Here is an 8,734-nt window from a genome sequence, read left to right as displayed (position 1 = left end):
CCTATACACTGGCGTCATACAGTCTGAATGCTACTATTGTGTAAATCTTATGAATTAAAACTTTTTTTTCATTACAAGTTATATTGTTAGCATAATAATTTTATGTAAAAGAATGAATGTCAGAATGTCTTGGTATCTGACTTGCCATTGTTTTGCTTTAAAGACAGCAGACCTTGAGTTACATGAACTCCATAAGTTTGTATAAAACATGAGGATTATGTTCTCCAGCATGATCTGATAAAGTGCATCTTGAGCTTCAACTTCTGATCGTCTTTACAAAGAGTCACATAATCAATGCCACAAATGTACTTATATTTATTGGTGATCTTTAAATAGTGCAGAATTAGAAAATATTTCATTGGTCATAGTGAGCTATCTGTCTCTAAACAGGGTCCTCTAGAAGACAGAAGAGTTCAAAGGAGGTTGACGAGGCATCAGATGGAACTGCATGCTAGTTTTAGGCTCCTAGTTAAAGGGGTCAATATGGACAGAGGCAGTTCATTGATATTCAGAGATTTGACCTTTTAACAAGAGGGGCTCACTAAGGGTGAAATAACTACGCCTACGTCTTCAAATCATACGGTTTTACTTTTGCAGATAAATTTGTCCCTAAAATAGAGTCAAGAAAGGATGCATTAAATCTATCCTTTTGAAAGTAAAGACTTTTATGCAGAAGATTTTCTATTTTGCGTCTCTTTTGAAATTAATATTCATTAGCAAGCCTTTACTCTAGGACTGGTGTAAGGCTGCTGAAAATCATCTTGTCATCACAGGAATACATTACCTTTTAAAATATATTCAAATAGCAAACAGCTATTTAAATCTAAATTATATTTCACAGTATTACACTTGCACTGTATGTTTAATCAAATAAATTGAACCTTGATGACCATAAGATACTTTTTTCAAACACATAAAAAATCTTAAAGACCATAAACATTTGAATGGTAGAGCACACAGAAAAATGCTATACTTTCATCACCCTCCCTTCCTTAAATACACTAGATTAATATGAACAGATTTTAAAACACTATACCTGCTGACTTTGTGAATGGAGAAAAAACTGGGGAACATACACTACAGAATTGAGAATAACAACAAATTCATGAAAAAAACATGTAATGTTATATAAGAGAAAACACTGTGTTCTAAAAGTGGCTCTTAATATCAAACATGTTTGAAAACCTCAGAAATCAGTTTATGACCATCATGCATGCGATTTTCTATGACAGAAAATGTAATGAGAGAATGTGACCTCCAGTAACGGACCAAGAAATCAAATAGAATTGTGTGATAAAAGTATGATAATAACTGAAGGCATGCCATAACCCTTTGGCATTCTGTAGTATTATGTGTGCAAATACACACTCACACATATGCACGTAACACACACTTTGGACTAACAGAGCTGGCACTAGTTAAGAGGAAACAGTAACAGCTGCTGCAGTGGCATCTGTGACTGGATTTCATTTTTCACATTTTTCACTTGATTAATTTCTCCTTACAGTGGACATTGCAAACACACACACACACACACATTAACACACAATCAGTAATTTTTCAGCTCTGTAATTTAGACTGTTGACAGCTTAATTGCTGTTCAAATGAAAAGGGAAAACAATCAAATGAAACTATTAAAACTTAATCTGGTTTATTATGTTTTTGTTCTATCTAGTGTATTGTTTCACATAAATCATGCATAGAAACATTTGCACTTGGTTTTAATCTCTAAGGCAATAATATAATCCAAATGAACACCTGTTCAGTTCTCTACAGACATTTTAATGCTGGCTCTCAATTTTCCTGGACCAATGCTTGGACCATTGAATTAGAAACTGACCTTGAAGGAGACGAGTTTGAAACACTGTAGACCCAGCTGTTGTGTCCCATCAGCAATCCATACCAATCCACAGGTGTCAGTTTAGCATATGTGCTTCTCCATTAAACGAAAAACAATGCTCAATACCACTATTGTGAATGAATAGATAAACCACTTGTAGAAAAATGAATGGGGGGTATTGTAATGTTCAATATGGCAGCTGTAGGACGCCTGGTTGGTAAAGGCTCGTCATATTGCTCCAAAATGCACATGTGCATTGGCTTGAATCAAAGAACCAAAAGTACAGTACTTCATTTGAGTAAGTACTTCTATATTGTATGAATGCGTGTATGAATGTAATCTGGATGTACTACATTTATCATGTTGTCATTACCATGTAGCCTTCCAACATCAGTTGTCAGCAACATCAAATCCTCCCCCATGGCCTTATGGGATAATAAAGTGCCCATTGAAATCTCGCTTGAAGTATTAGGTCATGGGTACTTTTTGTTTTCTTTTTTATGAACCGTAAATTTGTTTGTTTTTTGCCTACTATATGGTAGGGAAGTATGTGATGAATAACATATTTCTGATGGCCAAAACAAGCACTTTTAGCACTTAAAGGGCCTGAAGTCAATGTGTTTTTGAATTAGTTTTTTTGTAAAATGCTTGAAGTAAGCTCTGTGGTTAGAACAAGATCAAGATATTTTCACATTTTATTCTACATCATAAAATACATCAGGTAAAAAAGGTTGTTGTTTTTTTCTTGGTACTGACAAGACTAAATGGAACTTCAGAGGTTTTCACGGATGTTAAACTGCCTCCATGCTGTCCTCTACAGGTCAGGTGAAGTATAACGAAACAGTGACACCTTGGTCTTTTCTCACGGAAGTGTAGAACACTTGTGTGCATATTGCTTAGTTAGAAATAGCTGCCTGGGGGTTTAACCAAGATGAACACTCATTGAACTGACTTGCCTTAAAAAGATTTGGATTCTGGTCATCTTTTTCCTCTACAGGTGCTGATGCTATGAAATGAGTAAATATGTTTAAATGGCTAAAGTTGAGTGTAACTGTGACTCGTGACACTGTGTTCATCGAGAGTAGTGTGTCAACACACCGAGACACCAGACTCGAATCAACAGCTTTGACTTTCTTTTGTGTGTACAAACGATGAGAGTCCCTCTGATCCACAAAATCATTACTGCTTCTTCCAAGGAGCGTTTTAACAGGTTCCAAGGACCACGGCTTACTTTTTAAATAAAACATAAACAAGGAAAATATCAAACCCATTAATCTTTCATTAAGCTCGCCTGGATAAAAAAGAATCGCTTAAAGTATCATTCGTTACCATCACTGCGAGAGCACAGGCCCCCCTGCTAACTTCAAAGGCTTCCTCAAAGAAAAAAGAGAGGATAGAAAGAGTGGATGAGAGGAAAAGAGAGAGAGAGTCAGTTAGCTAGCTGCTCGCTACTTTGCGTTTGGCAGCGAACCAGCTTGTGGTCGCGTTTTTATCTTCTGAGAGAGAGAGAGAAAGACACAGAGTGAAATTGTTAGCCTCATAGGAACATTATTGAGACAGTTGCTTATATCATACACCCACTATTAACAAAGCATAGCATATAGCACCCAACAGCAGCGGCAAACTGTCTGCCAGGGTCACCTAGCAATAAGGAGCTGTTTATTCTAGAATAAATGATCTTTTATCGCTTTTTTGGTGACCTGCATGTTATATACTTTTTTTTTTGTCTGTGGAGTAACACAAAATGTGTTCAGTGAGTAATTCATGCGCTTTGTTTTTTTTTGTGTATATGTGGCTTTAATTTACTGACCTCATTTAGCATCTCTTTAATTTCCTGTCTCAGCTCAAACTCTTCCCTTTGATTTTGATATTTCAGTCAGGAGAGATTTTGTTTAATTAAGCCTGCAGCATATAAACCTTGCTGTGAACAAAGTTAGTGAAGTGTTTTTCAAATGAATCCACAAATTGTCTCCAAATTTCAATCTGACATTGATATACAGTATGTGTGATGTGCACATTTTGTAGGTGTACAGCCTTTTTTACTTTTATTAGAATTTTTTACTTTTAGCAAAGTTCCACATACAGAAGTGAAGTGTAGATTCTTTAATCACAAAACATATTTTGTCATGTCGTAAAACTACCAAAATATTGGAAACATTTTTTGTGTATTTTCAGTATTCATTTATTTATTCGTTCACTCACCCCAGACTTTTCAACATGATTACTTTGGTGAAATTTTAACTCTACACATGTATGTACATTATGTCTTTCTATGTAAGAATTGTAAATGCCTCATGTAATGCCTCAATCAATATCTAATTTCATTTAAAATGCTTTTTATTTATATATTTCTCTGATTTCTCTGATCGGAATAAATAGCAAGTCACCCGACCACTTAGGTCCAAAATTACTTTTTTTAAAACACCACACTAGACTTTTCCGGTTACATGTGTTTTCACATTCACTCTTCACTTAAAGCTATAACTAGACCTAAATTTTTCCCTCAAGAGCAGCTTGAATTTAGTGGCATGAGCCATACCTCTTTCTCTACAGTGCTTCTCTTTGAACCTTTGTCTCCATGTATCATTAAAAATGTAAATCAGGCCCCCATGCTCACATGACTCTCACACGCCTCTCAACATGTTATGCATTGCAGCTGTAATGGACTGGAAGCTGGGTTTCTTGCTTTGATTTGGCTCACAGAGCGGAGAATGGGCAAACGCTTCAGCTATCACACCTGTGCCAGTCTGATACGAGCTGCTTGGAGTGGGCTCTTTGTAGCTGTGCCAGACTGGGAGAGATAGGGGCTTGTGCAGCAATAGTCCGTGCTGGTAAAGCAGGTCAGGTTATGATGCTACTAGGGTGCCAAGTGGAGCAAAAGTGAGGTATGATGATCACTGGATGAGTTGTTATCCATGTCAGTCATTTTACAATGTTCAGTTAGCAAATCTTTTTTAAGTGTCCGTTTACAGTCATAATGTAAGACAGATTACATCAGATTTTAAGACACTTAAGTTGTTTAATGAAACCAAAAGTTCACATTACTACTGAGGTAATCATAGTAATGTGATTACTATGCTTTGGAAAGTCCAATTCATTTTTGTTATTTGGTTCATTAACAGTCCTCTCTCTCTCTCTCATTGGTTTGCCTTGAAAAGTCTGATTCATTTTAGTAAATAAGTTTGTCATAAATGGATCTTTTTGTCATATAGCACTGGAAAATCCTATTATTCTAGTGTACTGGTTTTACAGAAATGGTTATCGCTCATATAGCTTGGGCAACTCTGATTTATTCTATTGAACCGGATCGTCATACACTGTTCTTTTTCTGCAAAGTCTGATTCATTCTGATTCATTTCAATTCAAAATTAAATGGTCTATCTTACTCAAATAATATTTCAACTTGTTTGGACTGATCTTATAAGTTAATCTTTTAAAAAGTCACATTTTAGTCTTTTCAGTGGTAATATATTAGTTAACCGCTATGTTTTCAACTTGTAAACAGTGTAGTGTATACTGTTTTAGTTTTATTTAAATTAATTTCATTATTTCAATTTAGTTTTTGGCCCCAAGAATTATTCATCCTAAACATTCATTATTTATCTGATGTTGAAGATCTGCATGATAACCTTAAGTTCTATTGCTTTTTATAACAAGTCATATTAATAAATCTATGCCAAACGCGCTCATATACACCCTTTAATAAAAACATGTTTTCATATGCTGTTTCAAACGAGGGTGATTAGGCTGAGGGAGTGGACTCATCAGAGCTCACTGGATATTTCCTGTTTCTGATGGAGCTGAAAATGGAAAAAGTGTTTTTGTGATCGACGCCCAGTCTCCATTTCAACACTATGCACCATGATTAGCTGAAGAATGTATTAGGTTTAGCCTTGGTTGTGTCTGGATGGTTTTTGATAGATGGATGGGTGAAAGAAGGAAAACGGAAGGGTGCTGAGATTTAATGAGATGCTGGAACAGTGGGGGAGATGGTTTTAATTACTGCTGAGGACTCGTCCGGAGGGGTGGAGGAAATGGGTGTGTGTGTGAAGGGGCTTTGCTGTGTGTCTTAGGTTGTGAGTTCACACACTGCTACAGGAGCATGCTGAGATCCACTGCCTTTGATGCTCACTTCTCTGTGGCCTTTCTCCACTCTCTCCCACACTTTTTCCTCTTTTGCCCTGTCCTTCATATCCTGTCTCATTGCAACTGCACAAAACTTTGTTAAGGCCGTGGTTTGGTCTAAGAGAAGAGAAATAAAAAAGGCTTAACTTCAATAACCTGCAGGTTTTTATCAGCACATTGTGGAGGAAAGAAGGAAATCTATCTGTTAACTATAGTTTAAAAGACTTGTTATATCCCTGCTGAAAAGACCAGCATTGCATGGGGCGCTGGTTCTCTGAATTAAGCTTTTTGAAATACATTTTCTTTATTGGAATCTATGGTTTATTGAAGAACCTTTATCATCAATGGAACATTTCCACTGAACAATAAGTTGAGGATCTTTAGATTTTATCTTAACACGGAGCTGTTCACTGAAAGGTTATTTGGGGAACCAAAAAATGGTTAACACAAAAACTTAACACAATGAAAACTTCCTTCTGGAAACTTTTTTTTTAAGAGTGTACCAGCAAGTATTCCCACTGATAGGCAATCAGTTTCATCAGAAATATTATTCTGATTGGTATGTTTGCTGATGAAAACATGGCTCACTTGCTCTAAACCAGTGCTAAGTAAACCATTTTAAACCAGCCTGAAAATGCTGATCTAAGGTGGTCTTTCCAGAAAAAGGATCAGTATGTTAAAGCACAAACATTTTACACAATTACACTGTTCGATTTTAAAATGGAATGTCCACATGAAACATAAATCAAGACCAAAAATCCAGTGTGCCATTCCAGATGAATCAAAGTGAATCAAATTGTCTCCTGCAGTACAAAAAGCTCCTAAACAATCTGGCTGACAGTTGATTCATGTGAATTGGTTGCGTAGTTCAGTCCCAGTGCCCGCAGCAGGAGTCTGTTGCTACGCTCCGTCCCTCTGTTCCCCTCTGCCATCCAGCTGTGTCCCCACTCTTTTGTTGACTTTGAAAAAAGATCACATAGCTTCCCTGCTCAGCGTGGGGGGAACAAGAGAGAGGAGGGGGGCACGGCAGGGCTCCGCTGTGGTCAACATGAGATCCCCCATCCAGCAAAACTCTCATTCCTACCCCTCCACACAAAAGAACAACAGTAAAGTAAGCTAATGTTTGTGCATGCAGACTTCTATTCGAGGTTAGAGATACCAGCGTGGATAGGGTCTCACTGGGCACTTTCAATGTTTCACCAGACTCACCAAACAGGATCTGAGTTGAGGGTCACATGACTCTTTCTTAAACGTTTGAATAGATAAAGTTCTGGACGGTTAGCATTGACCCTTTAGCCTCTGCTGGTAGATATATGTAATTGCACCAGCTGTTACTAAAGTATCTTACTTCAGCCTGTATTCTCATGATCATCTACTTTTACTCTACGGTACACCTCTACCATAAATTTGGGGTTATTAAATATAAAAATATTTAAATATCATTAAATTGAAAAAATATATTTTGATTGAAAGTGACAGTAAAAAGTGATGTAAATACTTCTAAAACAAATACTGTTCTTTTGAACTATCTGTTTATCAAAGAATCCTGAAACAAATGTATGTAATGTAATTTATTTCCACAAAAATATTAAGCAGCACAACTGTTGTCAACACTGATAATAAGAAATAAGAAACATTTCCTGATCGCCATTTAGCTTATTAGAAGAATTATTATTAAGTTGTTTTAAATAATACCATTTCACAATAATACCATTTTAACTGTATTTTTGGACACACACACACACACACACACACACGTGTGTTTTTTAAACATAAGACTTAAAAAAAAAACATAACCCAAAACTTTGAATGATCAATATATAGTGTATAGCTATAGAATATTTTTTGCAATTAAAATATATCACTCACGTTTTTTTAATTACAGCAGAGCAATACCAGAGCCTTTACTATATATATATATATATATATATATATATATAGTCAATAGGGGTTCTGAAGACCTTGTGCAGTTTTCTTAGACATTTTCCACAAAATATATGGTACTAATCAAAATAATAATAATTAAATTCTAAGACTTTGTTTGCTGTTTCCTAAAGGACAAGTACCTTTATATAAAAGGTTTGTTTATTTTCTCCTTTTGGCAAACATTTTTTCCCTGACACAGAGCCACCCTGTTTTTCAACAGCAGCTATTGTTAAATAATGGCAAAACTGATCTCAGCTCAGCCTAAATGGGGCACCTCCATGAACACCCTAGTACAGGGTGACCTTCACTGGTCTTTATCTTACGCTCCCCCATTCTCAACACATCCCCCTTACATGCCCACAGACCCAGAGCAGTCAAGGGCACAGTGCTGCCCGGCCTTGATATGTTTTATCAAGTATAAAGGAAGTACCATGTGCCAAGAAAAACACATCTATCTACAGTTGAGGAAAATGTGCACTCGGGAAAGAAGGCCTGCCTTTTGTTTGGCGTATGATTAAAAAAGTTTCAGTGGATAGAGCATAAAGAATGATAATTGCCTTATCTGTGAGTGCTACTAACATAGCAAATCCACCCCCCAGTGGTAAAAGCCAGCAGGACATTTTTACTAACTGAAATATATTCTCAGATGGAACAACATAAAGTGACGCTGTCTGAAGCTTCTATAACACGGAACAGATTACTGTGGCTTCGTCAGCAAGCGCAGCTCGTTTCTCTTTCCCTTTACCCTTCTTCACTTTATATAGAGTGTTGTTAATCGGGGTGCATTTCCCAAAAGCATCGTTAGCCAACTATGGTCGCAAGTTCCGTTGTTACCCACATAGT

This window comes from Carassius auratus, unplaced genomic scaffold, assembly GCF_003368295.1.
Source record: "Carassius auratus strain Wakin unplaced genomic scaffold, ASM336829v1 scaf_tig00009999, whole genome shotgun sequence".
NCBI classification, from domain to species: Eukaryota; Metazoa; Chordata; class Actinopteri; order Cypriniformes; family Cyprinidae; genus Carassius; species Carassius auratus.
The sequence above is the reverse complement of the archived record's forward strand: the minus strand, read 5'-3'. Positions refer to the sequence as shown.